The sequence below is a fragment of the Pseudopipra pipra genome, chromosome 22 (genome assembly GCF_036250125.1).
Source record: "Pseudopipra pipra isolate bDixPip1 chromosome 22, bDixPip1.hap1, whole genome shotgun sequence".
Classification (NCBI taxonomy): domain Eukaryota; kingdom Metazoa; phylum Chordata; class Aves; order Passeriformes; family Pipridae; genus Pseudopipra; species Pseudopipra pipra.
The window spans coordinates 86,098-101,689 of record NC_087570.1 but is presented as its reverse complement, the minus strand read 5'-3'; the positions used below and the strand labels follow the sequence as shown (position 1 = coordinate 101,689).

The window sequence follows — 15,592 nt, the reverse complement described above, 5'->3', positions numbered from 1 at the left end:
CCCTCGGCGCCGCGCGCGCGGCGCTCCGCCCGCCCGCCTCGTTCCGCTCCGCTCCCCTCCTCTCCCGTCCCCGCTCCCCCCCCCCCCGCTCCCCTCCGCTCCCGCTCCCGCCGTGCCCTGGAGATGCTGTCGGAGCTGCGCCGCCGCCTTCCCCCCCCCTCCCCAGGAAGCGACCCACGGCGCCAGATCCCACGGAGATCGTCCCCGGGGTAAGCTGGGCGCGGCCGCTCTTCTGCCTCTCCCGCGGCCATCGGCGACTGCAGGCAGGGGAAGCGACAGGCAAGTTTCTCGCCTCTGCGGAGAAACTTGCACCTGCGTGCCGCCGCAGGGCTGGGTTCGGATGTGCCCTGGCATTGCGCCCCCCCACCCCCCCCGCGGGGAGGGTCTGCGCTGCCTCGGGGACCCTGTCTGCGCTGCCGGGAGAGAGAAATCCTTTGGGAAGCTGGGATAGAAACAGCAACTCTGTGAATTGCTCAGCTTTTCCTAGGCAAGGGCAGGTTTTCGGGAACAAAGGCCCGTACGCGCGAAAGGCGCCGCGGGTCTCGCCAAGGTGGGGGGGGGGGGGGGCGGCTGCAGTGCCGCGCGCGGCTGCAGTGCCGCTCCCGGCCGTGTCCGCCAGGCGGCGACTGTGAGGCAGGGCCCGGCGCTCGGGGGCGCTCTCGCAAGCGACGCCCCCGGGAAAGCGGCGGGGTTTGGGCACTGCCGGCCTTCCCCCGCAGTGCCCGGGCTGGCCCGGCGCCTGGCAAAACCTCTGAGGGAAAAGGCAAGCAACAACTGCGCTTCTTCTGCCCTTTCTTTAGCCAGGGACTGGAACACAGACAAAATCGAGGGGCTCTTTGACCTGGGCAGGCTCCGAGCATTTTTCAGCCTTCCTTAGCAGGGCATTCTCACCCTCTGAAAAGCTGAAAGACTTTAACGTCTGGATACACGCCTGCAGCTGTGCAAATTGATGTAGCTTCTTTTAGGAAATGAAGATGACGTTTTCCTGTTGTGAGCCTCTACTCTGCTTTTTCAATCAGGTGATGAAGCTTATGGAAAAAAGACAAAATGCCTCGGGGTGAGTACATTCTACCGAGTTTTGCTTCTCTGGGATCGGTTTGGGAAAATCCTGTGAAATTCTAAAAAGCTTCTCTCCGTGTTTTCTAGTTGTTTTTTCAGCCTTGGTCTAAGTTTCATGTAGAAAAGGGCACAGAATTAGAACAGGTAAACTAGACTTTCTCAGGAGAGATGGAAGAAAAGTCTGCTGATTCCGGTTCTGCTTTTCTTGTCTTCTATTAGACTGTCATTTTCTCTCCCCTGCTGTTCAAATAGGCAGCAATTAATTGCTCTGCTGAAGAGTTTGCTGTACTAAGTGTCTGTCAAATCGATGCCTTCAACTCAAGGTAGCACCTGCTCCTTAGTTACAAAACGTTCCTCACAGGAGATTTTCAGGCGTGCCCATAAATCTCCTCGCTGTTTGTTTGGGAGAACAGGGTTTTCTCGTCTGTAACAGAATAGTCATGGCATTTGCTATGGAATGCTGGTGGCAATCTAGTCAGAAGAGGACCCCGTGCTTCACTAATTTTCCCTTTTTGTTGTTCGGGGTGACTTCTTCCCAGGGATGTTATTCTTGACCCCCCGGGGCAAACGGAGGTGTCAGCGTCAGGAGCCATCCTAACTGAGGCCCTGGTAGGTAAGTGCTTTTTGTGTGACTGGACAGTGAAGCTGTCTGTGTGAATGACCTGGCTGTTGCTCAGTGTACTCCTAATTAAAGTGTCTTTTACTCCGTGTTCCCAGGCTCCCTCTTTCCCTTCGGTTGCCGTGGATGTGCCGGACACCTCTGGCAGGACTAACCCTGTGGCTTTTATGTCCAACGTGCTGTGTGCCTGCAGGTAAGAAAAGCTGGGAGTGCAGTCCCTCTGCTTTGCTTGCTGTGTCTCTTGGGTAGTGATTTTGGAGGGGAATCCCAGAGCGATTTGGTTTGAAGGGGACCTTCAAAGGCCACCCTGCCTTCCGTGGGCAGGGACGCCTTCCACTCTCATCCCCGGTTGGATGCTCCAAGTCCCATCCAGCCCGGCCTGGAACACTTGCAGGGATCCAGGGGCAGCCTCAGGTTCCCTGTGCAGTGTGCATTTAATAGCTCTCCACTGTCATCATGAAAAATTTTGTCAGCACGTTTTGTTGGACGATGGCAAGCAGGACCTGGGTGAAAATTTGGGTTCTCTGAGGTGCAGAGGGAAATAATTCTCCTTTGAAGTCCAGTGTAATTCAGTTTTGCACGAGTCTTGTCTGCCTTATGTTTGAATTGCTTTCTCTTCCAGGAAGTTTTAAATTAAACTTTTATTTTGTGTCTCCCCCCCAGTATCCTGTCCAAGACCAAGCTACCTTTCCTTGTGGGAATGGACTGGCCGGGCTTTGGCAGTCTGGCCCCTCGAAAGACTAAAGTGACCTCTTCCAGCAGGGGAAGACTTTCTGGCAAGCGGTGCCAGAAAGAACTGGAGTTTCTGGAGAATGAAAGCTGGAGGCGTGCCCCCGATAATCCTCGCCCCGGGTGGTGAGTGGTCTGACTTGCAGGGACCGGTGGCCTTGGCCAGGAGCGGTCCTGCCGGACTGTAATTTTAATTTCCTGCCCAGGCTGTAATTTTAATTTCCCTTGGACGCTTGGCAAAGCCCCTCTGGGGGAGCCCCGGTGCCTGGCAGGAGCAGAGCGGGCTTCCAGGGAGGCATTCACCCGGTCAGCGTCAGGAACCATCCTAACTGAGGCCTCGGTGAGTGCTTTTTGTATGACTGGACAGTGAAGCTGTCTGTGTGAATGACCTGGCTGTTGCTCAGTGTACTCCTAATTAAAGTGTCTTTTACTCCGTGTTCCCAGGCTCCCTCTTTCCCTTCGGTCGACGTGGGTGTGCCGGACGCCTCTGGCAGGACTAACCCTGTGGCTTTTATGTCCAACGTGCTGTGTGCCTGCAGGTAAGAAAAGCTGGGAGTGCAGTCCCTCTGCTTTGCTTGCTGTGTCTCTTGGGTAGTGATTTTGGAGGGGAATCCCAGAGCGATTTGGTTTGAAGGGGACCTTCAAAGGCCACCCTGCCTTCCGTGGGCAGGGGCACCTTCCACTCTCATCCCCGGTTGGATGCTCCAAGTCCCATCCAGCCCGGCCTGGAACACTTGCAGGGATCCAGGGGCAGCCTCAGGTTCCCTGTGCAGTGTGCATTTAATAGCTCTCCACTGTCATCATGAAAAATTTTGTCAGCACGTTTTGTTGGACGATGGCAAGCAGGACCTGGGTGAAAATTGGGGTTCTCTGAGGTGCAGAGGGAAATAATTCTCCTTTGAAGTCCAGTGTAATTCAGTTTTGCACGAGTCTTGTCTGCCTTATGTTTGAATTGCTTTCTCTTCCAGGAAGTTTTAAATTAAACTTTTATTTTGTGTCTCCCCCCCAGTATCCTGTCCAAGACCAAGCTACCTTTCCTTGTGGGAATGGACTGGCCGGGCTTTGGCAGTCTGGCCCCTCGAAAGACTAAAGTGACCTCTTCCAGCAGGGGAAGACTTTCTGGCAAGCGGTGCCAGAAAGAACTGGAGTTTCTGGAGAATGAAAGCTGGAGGCGTGCCCCCGATAATCCTCGCCCCGGGTGGTGAGTGGTCTGACTTGCAGGGACCGGTGGCCTTGGCCAGGAGCGGTCCTGCCGGACTGTAATTTTAATTTCCTGCCCAGGCTGTAATTTTAATTTCCCTTGGACGCTTGGCAAAGCCCTTCTGGGGGAGCCCTAGTGCCTGGCATGAGCGGAGCGGGCTTCCAGGGAGGCATTCACCCGGTCAGCGTCAGGAACCATCCTAACTGAGGCCTCGGTGAGTGCTTTTTGTATGACTGGACAGTGAAGCTGTCTGTGTGAATGACCTGGCTGTTGCTCAGTGTACTCCTAATTAAAGTGTCTTTTACTCCGTGTTCCCAGGCTCCCTCTTTCCCTTCGGTCGACGTGGGTGTGCCGGACGCCTCTGGCAGGACTAACCCCGTGGCTTTTATGTCCAACGTGCTGTGTGCCTGCAGGTAAGAAAAGCTGGGAGTGCGGTCCCTCTGCTTTGATTACTGTGTCTCTTTGGTAGTGATTTTGGAGGGGAATCCCAGAGCGATTTGGTTTGAAGGGGACCTTCAAAGGCCACCCTGTCTTCCGTGGGCAGGGGCACCTTCCCCTCTCATCCCCGGTTGCTCCAAGTCCCGTCCAGCCTGGCCTGGAACACTTGCAGGGATCCAGGGGCAGGCTCAGCTTCCCTGTGCAGTGTGCTCTAATATCTCTCCCCTGGCATCCTGAAAAATGTTGTCAGCGTGTTTTGTTGGACGCCGGTAAGCGGGACCCGGGTGAAAAGGACATTCTCTGAGGTGCTGGGAGAAGGAGGACTCGTGCGGAGACAGCGGGAACGGGAGCGTGCTGCGGAGAAGGAAAATTCCAGGGGGTGGGTGCCGAGAAATTTGTCCTTCCCTTGCCCTGTGCTCTGCACTCAGCAATGGGTCAAGTGCAGAAGTTTCCTGGGGACCCTGGAAAATGAGGCCGGGTCTGCCAAGAAAAGTGGGGCCAAAGGAGCAGGACCTGGGTCTGCGAGCGTGGGAGAAACAAGGGCCGGGTCATCCTCTGCCTCCGGGAGGGAGGGCAGCAGGAAAGGCCACGGACTAAAGCACTGAAGTGCCGTTCCCCAGGGAGCCCCTGCCCAGCACTGAACTTGCTTGTGCACTTGCTGTCCCTTTGCCAGCGGAGCCGAAGCGTCGGGTGCGGGTGCCGGGGGGATGGAGCAGCCAAGGACAAACTGGGAGGGTGTTTGCGAAGGAAGGGGGTAGAAGGAGCTCTTGACGTGCTTTTTTTACTTCTTCATCCCACAGAATTGCCACGAGAGGAAATACTTCAGAGGGGCTTCCCTCCAGATAAGCCCTGAATGTGCCAGGAGGTTTCAGCTGGGAGAAAGGAGCTGTGGAAGAAAAGCAGCCTAAAAATAGCCAGCGGGGATCATCAGGTTTTCCAGCCAAGAAAAACCAGGAGGGAGATGAGGGAATCGGGTTCCAATTCCTAAAGATTTGGTGGGTGTAGGAATGATTTCTGTGTGTTTTCCAGTCCCTTTTGATTCCTGGGATGATTTTAAAATGATGGCTAAATTGGAGATGTTGTTTTTGAGAGGAAATGATGCCAAATAAATGCAGAGTTTGGGGTCAGTTTTTTGGATGATTTGGGTCAGGTTTTGGGGTCAGTTTTGGGTCATTGTTTGGGGTGATTTGGGTCAGTTTTGGGTCAGGTTTTGGGGTCAGTTTTGGGTCAGCTTTTGGGGTGATTTGGGTCGGTTTTGGGTCAATTTTTGGGGAGCACTGGGTGTTACTGGGGGTTGTTGGGGAGCACTGGGTGTTTACTGGGGAGCACTGGGTGTTACTGGGGGTTGTTGGGGAGCACTGGGTGTTACTGGGGAGCACTGGGAGAGAAAATGAAAAATAAAGAGAATAAAAACTAAACGAAATAAAAAAGGAAATATAAAAAACAAAAGAAAATTAAAAAAAAAAAAAAAAGGCAAAAAACCTAAAAAGGAAATAAAATGAAAATGAAATAAAAGAGAAAAAGAAAAAAAAAAAAAAGAAACCCCTTCTTGGGCACCCCGTTTCCTCTCCTCCCCCCCCCCCCGAACCGTAAATTGCGGGGTCATCACCCCAAAAATGTGAGAAGGGGACCCCAAAATGTGGGTGAGGGAAGCCCAGGGAGCCGAAAAAGTGGAGGGGGAGCCGCAGTAAGAAAGCGAAGCCGGGCGGTCGGGCGGCGGGGTGGGGGGGGGAGCCGAGGTGGCGACGCCGGCGCATGCGCAGTCGTTGGCAAGACGCCGGCGATCACGTGGTAAGCAAGGGCAGGCAGGAGCGGGACCGGCGACGCATGCGCAGTGGCTCTCGTGCCGGCGCAGCGCTCCCTGCTCGAGTTAAGGGCCGGTTCCGGCGGCAGGGCGGGACTGGCGGTCTCCCGTCTCTCCCGGGGTGTGTGTGGGGGGAATAACATGAAGATTTTTTGGGGTGAAAGCGCAGAAATTAGCCAGGAGGGACGCTAATTTGGGTAAACTCGGTCACCGGAAGTAGAGAGCGACCGGAAGTCCTCCAGGCCCCGGCGCGGAAGTCCGCCAAGCCCACAGTAAAGATGGCGCCGCCAGGACCGGAACGACCACACTAAAGATGGCGGCCCCGGCCCGGAAGTCCGCCAAGCCCACAGTAAAGATGGCGCCGCCAGGACCGGAACGACCACACTAAAGATGGCGGCCCCGGCCCGGAAGTTCGCCCGGACGCCACACTCAAGATGGCGCCTCCAGGACCGGAACTTAGCCGACGCCACACTCAAGACGGCGGTGAGAGGCCCCCCCCCCCGCCCCCCCTTCCCGCCTCAGAGAGGCGTTTAACCTGGTGCCTGACCTCCGCCCCGACCCGGACCCCCGCCCCGCGCCAGCAGCGCCGTCTCGCCGCGCCGCTTCCCGCTGTGGGGACAGGGCGGGGCGCTCGGCGGCGCCGGGCGCGGGCGGCAGGTTCGTGGGCGGCGGCGGGCACCGGCGCGGGCAGCCCCCCTCGGCGCCGCGCGCGCGGCGCTCCGCCCGCCCGCCTCGTTCCGCTCCGCTCCCCTCCTCTCCCGTCCCCGCTCCCCCCCCCCCCGCTCCCCTCCGCTCCCGCTCCCGCCGTGCCCTGGAGATGCTGTCGGAGCTGCGCCGCCGCCTTCCCCCCCCCTCCCCAGGAAGCGACCCACGGCGCCAGATCCCACGGAGATCGTCCCCGGGGTAAGCTGGGCGCGGCCGCTCTTCTGCCTCTCCCGCGGCCATCGGCGACTGCAGGCAGGGGAAGCGACAGGCAAGTTTCTCGCCTCTGCGGAGAAACTTGCACCTGCGTGCCGCCGCAGGGCTGGGTTCGGATGTGCCCTGGCATTGCGCCCCCCCACCCCCCCCGCGGGGAGGGTCTGCGCTGCCTCGGGGACCCTGTCTGCGCTGCCGGGAGAGAGAAATCCTTTGGGAAGCTGGGATAGAAACAGCAACTCTGTGAATTGCTCAGCTTTTCCTAGGCAAGGGCAGGTTTTCGGGAACAAAGGCCCGTACGCGCGAAAGGCGCCGCGGGTCTCGCCAAGGTGGGGGGGGGGGGGGGGGCGGCTGCAGTGCCGCGCGCGGCTGCAGTGCCGCTCCCGGCCGTGTCCGCCAGGCGGCGACTGTGAGGCAGGGCCCGGCGCTCGGGGGCGCTCTCGCAAGCGACGCCCCCGGGAAAGCGGCGGGGTTTGGGCACTGCCGGCCTTCCCCCGCAGTGCCCGGGCTGGCCCGGCGCCTGGCAAAACCTCTGAGGGAAAAGGCAAGCAACAACTGCGCTTCTTCTGCCGTTTCTTTAGCCAGGGACTGGAACACAGACAAAATCGAGGGGCTCTTTGACCTGGGCAGGCTCCGAGCATTTTTCAGCCTTCCTTAGCAGGGCATTCTCACCCTCTGAAAAGCTGAAAGACTTTAACGTCTGGATACACGCCTGCAGCTGTGCAAATTGATGTAGCTTCTTTTAGGAAATGAAGATGACGTTTTCCTGTTGTGAGCCTCTACTCTGCTTTTTCAATCAGGTGATGAAGCTTATGGAAAAAAGACAAAATGCCTCGGGGTGAGTACATTCTACCGAGTTTTGCTTCTCTGGGATCGGTTTGGGAAAATCCTGTGAAATTCTAAAAAGCTTCTCTCCGTGTTTTCTAGTTGTTTTTTCAGCCTTGGTCTAAGTTTCATGTAGAAAAGGGCACAGAATTAGAACAGGTAAACTAGACTTTCTCAGGAGAGATGGAAGAAAAGTCTGCTGATTCCGGTTCTGCTTTTCTTGTCTTCTATTAGACTGTCATTTTCTCTCCCCTGCTGTTCAAATAGGCAGCAATTAATTGCTCTGCTGAAGAGTTTGCTGTACTAAGTGTCTGTCAAATCGATGCCTTCAACTCAAGGTAGCACCTGCTCCTTAGTTACAAAACGTTCCTCACAGGAGATTTTCAGGCGTGCCCATAAATCTCCTCGCTGTTTGTTTGGGAGAACAGGGTTTTCTCGTCTGTAACAGAATAGTCATGGCATTTGCTATGGAATGCTGGTGGCAATCTAGTCAGAAGAGGACCCCGTGCTTCACTAATTTTCCCTTTTTGTTGTTCGGGGTGACTTCTTCCCAGGGATGTTATTCTTGACCCCCCGGGGCAAACGGAGGTGTCAGCGTCAGGAGCCATCCTAACTGAGGCCCTGGTAGGTAAGTGCTTTTTGTGTGACTGGACAGTGAAGCTGTCTGTGTGAATGACCTGGCTGTTGCTCAGTGTACTCCTAATTAAAGTGTCTTTTACTCCGTGTTCCCAGGCTCCCTCTTTCCCTTCGGTTGCCGTGGATGTGCCGGACACCTCTGGCAGGACTAACCCTGTGGCTTTTATGTCCAACGTGCTGTGTGCCTGCAGGTAAGAAAAGCTGGGAGTGCAGTCCCTCTGCTTTGCTTGCTGTGTCTCTTGGGTAGTGATTTTGGAGGGGAATCCCAGAGCGATTTGGTTTGAAGGGGACCTTCAAAGGCCACCCTGCCTTCCGTGGGCAGGGACGCCTTCCACTCTCATCCCCGGTTGGATGCTCCAAGTCCCATCCAGCCCGGCCTGGAACACTTGCAGGGATCCAGGGGCAGCCTCAGGTTCCCTGTGCAGTGTGCATTTAATAGCTCTCCACTGTCATCATGAAAAATTTTGTCAGCACGTTTTGTTGGACGATGGCAAGCAGGACCTGGGTGAAAATTTGGGTTCTCTGAGGTGCAGAGGGAAATAATTCTCCTTTGAAGTCCAGTGTAATTCAGTTTTGCACGAGTCTTGTCTGCCTTATGTTTGAATTGCTTTCTCTTCCAGGAAGTTTTAAATTAAACTTTTATTTTGTGTCTCCCCCCCAGTATCCTGTCCAAGACCAAGCTACCTTTCCTTGTGGGAATGGACTGGCCGGGCTTTGGCAGTCTGGCCCCTCGAAAGACTAAAGTGACCTCTTCCAGCAGGGGAAGACTTTCTGGCAAGCGGTGCCAGAAAGAACTGGAGTTTCTGGAGAATGAAAGCTGGAGGCGTGCCCCCGATAATCCTCGCCCCGGGTGGTGAGTGGTCTGACTTGCAGGGACCGGTGGCCTTGGCCAGGAGCGGTCCTGCCGGACTGTAATTTTAATTTCCTGCCCAGGCTGTAATTTTAATTTCCCTTGGACGCTTGGCAAAGCCCTTCTGGGGGAGCCCTAGTGCCTGGCATGAGCGGAGCGGGCTTCCAGGGAGGCATTCACCCGGTCAGCGTCAGGAACCATCCTAACTGAGGCCTCGGTGAGTGCTTTTTGTATGACTGGACAGTGAAGCTGTCTGTGTGAATGACCTGGCTGTTGCTCAGTGTACTCCTAATTAAAGTGTCTTTTACTCCGTGTTCCCAGGCTCCCTCTTTCCCTTCGGTCGACGTGGGTGTGCCGGACGCCTCTGGCAGGACTAACCCCGTGGCTTTTATGTCCAACGTGCTGTGCTGCGTGTGCCTGCAGGTAAGAAAAGCTGGGAGTGCGGTCCCTCTGCTTTGATTACTGTGTCTCTTTGGTAGTGATTTTGGAGGGGAATCCCAGAGCGATTTGGTTTGAAGGGGACCTTCAAAGGCCACCCTGTCTTCCGTGGGCAGGGACACCTTCCCCTCTCATCCCCGGTTGCTCCAAGTCCCGTCCAGCCTGGCCTGGAACACTTGCAGGGATCCAGGGGCAGGCTCAGCTTCCCTGTGCAGTGTGCTCTAATATCTCTCCCCTGGCATCCTGAAAAATGTTGTCAGCGTGTTTTGTTGGACGCCGGTAAGCGGGACCCGGGTGAAAAGGACATTCTCTGAGGTGCTGGGAGAAGGAGGACTCGTGCGGAGACAGCGGGAACGGGAGCGTGCTGCGGAGAAGGAAAATTCCAGGGGGTGGGTGCCGAGAAATTTGTCCTTCCCTTGCCCTGTGCTCTGCACTCAGCAATGGGTCAAGTGCAGAAGTTTCCTGGGGACCCTGGAAAATGAGGCCGGGTCTGCCAAGAAAAGTGGGGCCAAAGGAGCAGGACCTGGGTCTGCGAGCGTGGGAGAAACAAGGGCCGGGTCATCCTCTGCCTCCGGGAGGGAGGGCAGCAGGAAAGGCCACGGACTAAAGCACTGAAGTGCCGTTCCCCAGGGAGCCCCTGCCCAGCACTGAACTTGCTTGTGCACTTGCTGTCCCTTTGCCAGCGGAGCCGAAGCGTCGGGTGCGGGTGCCGGGGGGATGGAGCAGCCAAGGACAAACTGGGAGGGTGTTTGCGAAGGAAGGGGGTAGAAGGAGCTCTTGACGTGCTTTTTTTACTTCTTCATCCCACAGAATTGCCACGAGAGGAAATACTTCAGAGGGGCTTCCCTCCAGATAAGCCCTGAATGTGCCAGGAGGTTTCAGCTGGGAGAAAGGAGCTGTGGAAGAAAAGCAGCCTAAAAATAGCCAGCGGGGATCATCAGGTTTTCCAGCCAAGAAAAACCAGGAGGGAGATGAGGGAATCGGGTTCCAATTCCTAAAGATTTGGTGGGTGTAGGAATGATTTCTGTGTGTTTTCCAGTCCCTTTTGATTCCTGGGATGATTTTAAAATGATGGCTAAATTGGAGATGTTGTTTTTGAGAGGAAATGATGCCAAATAAATGCAGAGTTTGGGGTCAGTTTTTTGGATGATTTGGGTCAGGTTTTGGGGTCAGTTTTGGGTCATTGTTTGGGGTGATTTGGGTCAGTTTTGGGTCAGGTTTTGGGGTCAGTTTTGGGTCAGCTTTTGGGGTGATTTGGGTCGGTTTTGGGTCAATTTTTGGGGAGCACTGGGTGTTACTGGGGGTTGTTGGGGAGCACTGGGTGTTTACTGGGGAGCACTGGGTGTTACTGGGGGTTGTTGGGGAGCACTGGGTGTTACTGGGGAGCACTGGGAGAGAAAATGAAAAATAAAGAGAATAAAAACTAAACGAAATAAAAAAGGAAATATAAAAAACAAAAGAAAATTTAAAAAAAAAAAGGCAAAAAACCTAAAAAGGAAATAAAATGAAAATGAAATAAAAGAGAAAAAGAAAAAAAAAAAAAAGAAACCCCTTCTTGGGCACCCCGTTTCCTCTCCTCCCCCCCCCCCCGAACCGTAAATTGCGGGGTCATCACCCCAAAAATGTGAGAAGGGGACCCCAAAATGTGGGTGAGGGAAGCCCAGGGAGCCGAAAAAGTGGAGGGGGAGCCGCAGTAAGAAAGCGAAGCCGGGCGGTCGGGCGGCGGGGTAGGGGGGGGGAGCCGAGGTGGCGACGCCGGCGCATGCGCAGTCGTTGGCAAGACGCCGGCGATCACGTGGTAAGCAAGGGCAGGCAGGAGCGGGACCGGCGACGCATGCGCAGTGGCTCTCGTGCCGGCGCAGCGCTCCCTGCTCGAGTTAAGGGCCGGTTCCGGCGGCAGGGCGGGACTGGCGGTCTCCCGTCTCTCCCGGGGTGTGTGTGGGGGGAATAACATGAAGATTTTTTGGGGTGAAAGCGCAGAAATTAGCCAGGAGGGACGCTAATTTGGGTAAACTCGGTCACCGGAAGTAGAGAGCGACCGGAAGTCCTCCAGGCCCCGGCGCGGAAGTCCGCCAAGCCCACAGTAAAGATGGCGCCGCCAGGACCGGAACGACCACACTAAAGATGGCGGCCCCGGCCCGGAAGTCCGCCAAGCCCACAGTAAAGATGGCGCCGCCAGGACCGGAACGACCACACTAAAGATGGCGGCCCCGGCCCGGAAGTTCGCCCGGACGCCACACTCAAGATGGCGCCTCCAGGACCGGAACTTAGCCGACGCCACACTCAAGACGGCGGTGAGAGGCTCCCCCCCCCCCCCCCCCCCCCTCCCCTCCCGCCTCAGAGAGGCGTTTAACCTGGTGCCTGACCTCCGCCCCGACCCGGACCCCCGCCCCGCGCCCGCAGCGCCGTCTCGCCGCGCCGCTTCCCGCTGTGGGGACAGGGCGGGGCGCTCGGCGGCGCCGGGCGCGGGCGGCAGGTTCGTGGGCGGCGGCGGGCACCGGCGCGGGCAGCCCCCCTCGGCGCCGCGCGCGCGGCGCTCCGCCCGCCCGCCTCGTTCCGCTCCGCTCCCCTCCTCTCCCGTCCCCGCTCCCCCCCCCCCCGCTCCCCTCCGCTCCCGCTCCCGCCGTGCCCTGGAGATGCTGTCGGAGCTGCGCCGCCGCCTTCCCCCCCCCTCCCCAGGAAGCGACCCACGGCGCCAGATCCCACGGAGATCGTCCCCGGGGTAAGCTGGGCGCGGCCGCTCTTCTGCCTCTCCCGCGGCCATCGGCGACTGCAGGCAGGGGAAGCGACAGGCAAGTTTCTCGCCTCTGCGGAGAAACTTGCACCTGCGTGCCGCCGCAGGGCTGGGTTCGGATGTGCCCTGGCATTGCGCCCCCCCACCCCCCCCGCGGGGAGGGTCTGCGCTGCCTCGGGGACCCTGTCTGCGCTGCCGGGAGAGAGAAATCCTTTGGGAAGCTGGGATAGAAACAGCAACTCTGTGAATTGCTCAGCTTTTCCTAGGCAAGGGCAGGTTTTCGGGAACAAAGGCCCGTACGCGCGAAAGGCGCCGCGGGTCTCGCCAAGGTGGGGGGGGGGGGGGGGGCGGCTGCAGTGCCGCGCGCGGCTGCAGTGCCGCTCCCGGCCGTGTCCGCCAGGCGGCGACTGTGAGGCAGGGCCCGGCGCTCGGGGGCGCTCTCGCAAGCGACGCCCCCGGGAAAGCGGCGGGGTTTGGGCACTGCCGGCCTTCCCCCGCAGTGCCCGGGCTGGCCCGGCGCCTGGCAAAACCTCTGAGGGAAAAGGCAAGCAACAACTGCGCTTCTTCTGCCGTTTCTTTAGCCAGGGACTGGAACACAGACAAAATCGAGGGGCTCTTTGACCTGGGCAGGCTCCGAGCATTTTTCAGCCTTCCTTAGCAGGGCATTCTCACCCTCTGAAAAGCTGAAAGACTTTAACGTCTGGATACACGCCTGCAGCTGTGCAAATTGATGTAGCTTCTTTTAGGAAATGAAGATGACGTTTTCCTGTTGTGAGCCTCTACTCTGCTTTTTCAATCAGGTGATGAAGCTTATGGAAAAAAGACAAAATGCCTCGGGGTGAGTACATTCTACCGAGTTTTGCTTCTCTGGGATCGGTTTGGGAAAATCCTGTGAAATTCTAAAAAGCTTCTCTCCGTGTTTTCTAGTTGTTTTTTCAGCCTTGGTCTAAGTTTCATGTAGAAAAGGGCACAGAATTAGAACAGGTAAACTAGACTTTCTCGGGAGAGATGGAAGAAAAGTCTGCTGATTCCGGTTCTGCTTTTCTTGTCTTCTATTAGACTGTCATTTTCTCTCCCCTGCTGTTCAAATAGGCAGCAATTAATTGCTCTGCTGAAGAGTTTGCTGTACTAAGTGTCTGTCAAATCGATGCCTTCAACTCAAGGTAGCACCTGCTCCTTAGTTACAAAACGTTCCTCACAGGAGATTTTCAGGCGTGCCCATAAATCTCCTCGCTGTTTGTTTGGGAGAACAGGGTTTTCTCGTCTGTAACAGAATAGTCATGGCATTTGCTATGGAATGCTGGTGGCAATCTAGTCAGAAGAGGACCCCGTGCTTCACTAATTTTCCCTTTTTGTTGTTCGGGGTGACTTCTTCCCAGGGATGTTATTCTTGACCCCCCGGGGCAAACGGAGGTGTCAGCGTCAGGAGCCATCCTAACTGAGGCCCTGGTAGGTAAGTGCTTTTTGTGTGACTGGACGCTGAAGCTGTCTGTGTGAATGACCTGGCCAGTGCTCGGTGTACTCCTAATTAAAGTGTCTTTTACTCTGTGTTCCCAGGCTCCCTCTTTCCCTTCGGTTGCCGTGGATGTGCCGGACACCTCTGGCAGGACTAACCCTGTGGCTTTTATGTCCAACGTGCTGTGTGCCTGCAGGTAAGAAAAGCTGGGAGTGCAGTCCCTCTGCTTTGCTTGCTGTGTCTCTTGGGTAGTGATTTTGGAGGGGAATCCCAGAGCGATTTGGTTTGAAGGGGACCTTCAAAGGCCACCCTGCCTTCCGTGGGCAGGGACGCCTTCCACTCTCATCCCCGGTTGGATGCTCCAAGTCCCATCCAGCCCGGCCTGGAACACTTGCAGGGATCCAGGGGCAGCCTCAGGTTCCCTGTGCAGTGTGCATTTAATAGCTCTCCACTGTCATCATGAAAAATTTTGTCAGCACGTTTTGTTGGACGATGGCAAGCAGGACCTGGGTGAAAATTGGGGTTCTCTGAGGTGCAGAGGGAAATAATTCTCCTTTGAAGTCCAGTGTAATTCAGTTTTGCACGAGTCTTGTCTGCCTTATGTTTGAATTGCTTTCTCTTCCAGGAAGTTTTAAATTAAACTTTTATTTTGTGTCTCCCCCCCAGTATCCTGTCCAAGACCAAGCTACCTTTCCTTGTGGGAATGGACTGGCCGGGCTTTGGCAGTCTGGCCCCTCGAAAGACTAAAGTGACCTCTTCCAGCAGGGGAAGACTTTCTGGCAAGCGGTGCCAGAAAGAACTGGAGTTTCTGGAGAATGAAAGCTGGAGGCGTGCCCCCGATAATCCTCGCCCCGGGTGGTGAGTGGTCTGACTTGCAGGGACCGGTGGCCTTGGCCAGGAGCGGTCCTGCCGGACTGTAATTTTAATTTCCTGCCCAGGCTGTAATTTTAATTTCCCTTGGACGCTTGGCAAAGCCCCTCTGGGGGAGCCCCGGTGCCTGGCAGGAGCGGAGCGGGCTTCCAGGGAGGCATTCACCCGGTCAGCGTCAGGAACCATCCTAACTGAGGCCTCGGTGAGTGCTTTTTGTATGACTGGACAGTGAAGCTGTCTGTGTGAATGACCTGGCTGTTGCTCAGTGTACTCCTAATTAAAGTGTCTTTTACTCCGTGTTCCCAGGCTCCCTCTTTCCCTTCGGCCGACGTGGGTGTGCCGGACGCCTCTGGCAGGACTAACCCCGTGGCTTTTATGTCCAACGTGCTGTGTGCCTGCAGGTAAGAAAAGCTGGGAGTGCAGTCCCTCTGCTTTGCTTGCTGTGTCTCTTGGGTAGTGATTTTGGAGGGGAATCCCAGAGCGATTTGGTTTGAAGGGGACCTTCAAAGGCCACCCTGCCTTCCGTGGGCAGGGGCACCTTCCACTCTCATCCCCGGTTGGATGCTCCAAGTCCCATCCAGCCCGGCCTGGAACACTTGCAGGGATCCAGGGGCAGCCTCAGGTTCCCTGTGCAGTGTGCATTTAATAGCTCTCCACTGTCATCATGAAAAATTTTGTCAGCACGTTTTGTTGGACGATGGCAAGCAGGACCTGGGTGAAAATTGGGGTTCTCTGAGGTGCAGAGGGAAATAATTCTCCTTTGAAGTCCAGTGTAATTCAGTTTTGCACGAGTCTTGTCTGCCTTATGTTTGAATTGCTTTCTCTTCCAGGAAGTTTTAAATTAAACTTTTATTTTGTGTCTCCCCCCCAGTATCCTGTCCAAGACCAAGCTACCTTTCCTTGTGGGAATGGACTGGCCGGGCTTTGGCAGTCTGGCCCCTCGAAAGACTAAAGTGACCTCTTCCAGCAGGGGAAGACTTTCTGGCAAGCGGTGCCAGAAAGAACTGGAGTTTCTGGA

General features: G+C 56.2%; 3 long non-coding RNA genes across 7 annotated transcripts; all 3 read left to right on the top strand.

Moving 5' to 3' along the window:
• Positions 1–3,885: 3,885 nt before the first annotated feature.
• On the top strand, positions 3,886–5,379 carry LOC135425751 (uncharacterized). Its single transcript, XR_010435738.1, has 2 exons — positions 3,886–4,021; positions 4,847–5,379. It is a non-coding gene; the product is annotated as an uncharacterized LOC135425751 (long non-coding RNA).
• Positions 5,380–9,356: 3,977 nt separating this feature from the next.
• Positions 9,357–10,857, top strand: LOC135425724 (uncharacterized). Of its 2 annotated transcripts, none has more exons than XR_010435729.1 (2): positions 9,357–9,499; positions 10,325–10,857. It is a non-coding gene; the product is annotated as an uncharacterized LOC135425724 (long non-coding RNA). The 2 variants fall into 2 exon arrangements; XR_010435730.1 differs by lacking the exon at positions 9,357–9,499 and adding an exon at positions 9,549–9,793.
• Positions 10,858–12,101: 1,244 nt separating this feature from the next.
• On the top strand, positions 12,102–14,971 carry LOC135425723 (uncharacterized). 4 transcript variants are annotated; one of them, XR_010435726.1, is made up of 3 exons: positions 12,102–12,306; positions 13,049–13,697; positions 14,881–14,971. It is a non-coding gene; the product is annotated as an uncharacterized LOC135425723 (long non-coding RNA). The 4 variants fall into 4 exon arrangements; XR_010435725.1 differs by having other exon boundaries at positions 13,049–13,701; XR_010435727.1 differs by lacking the exon at positions 14,881–14,971 and adding an exon at positions 13,806–14,024.
• The last annotated feature ends 621 nt before the right edge of the window (positions 14,972–15,592 follow it).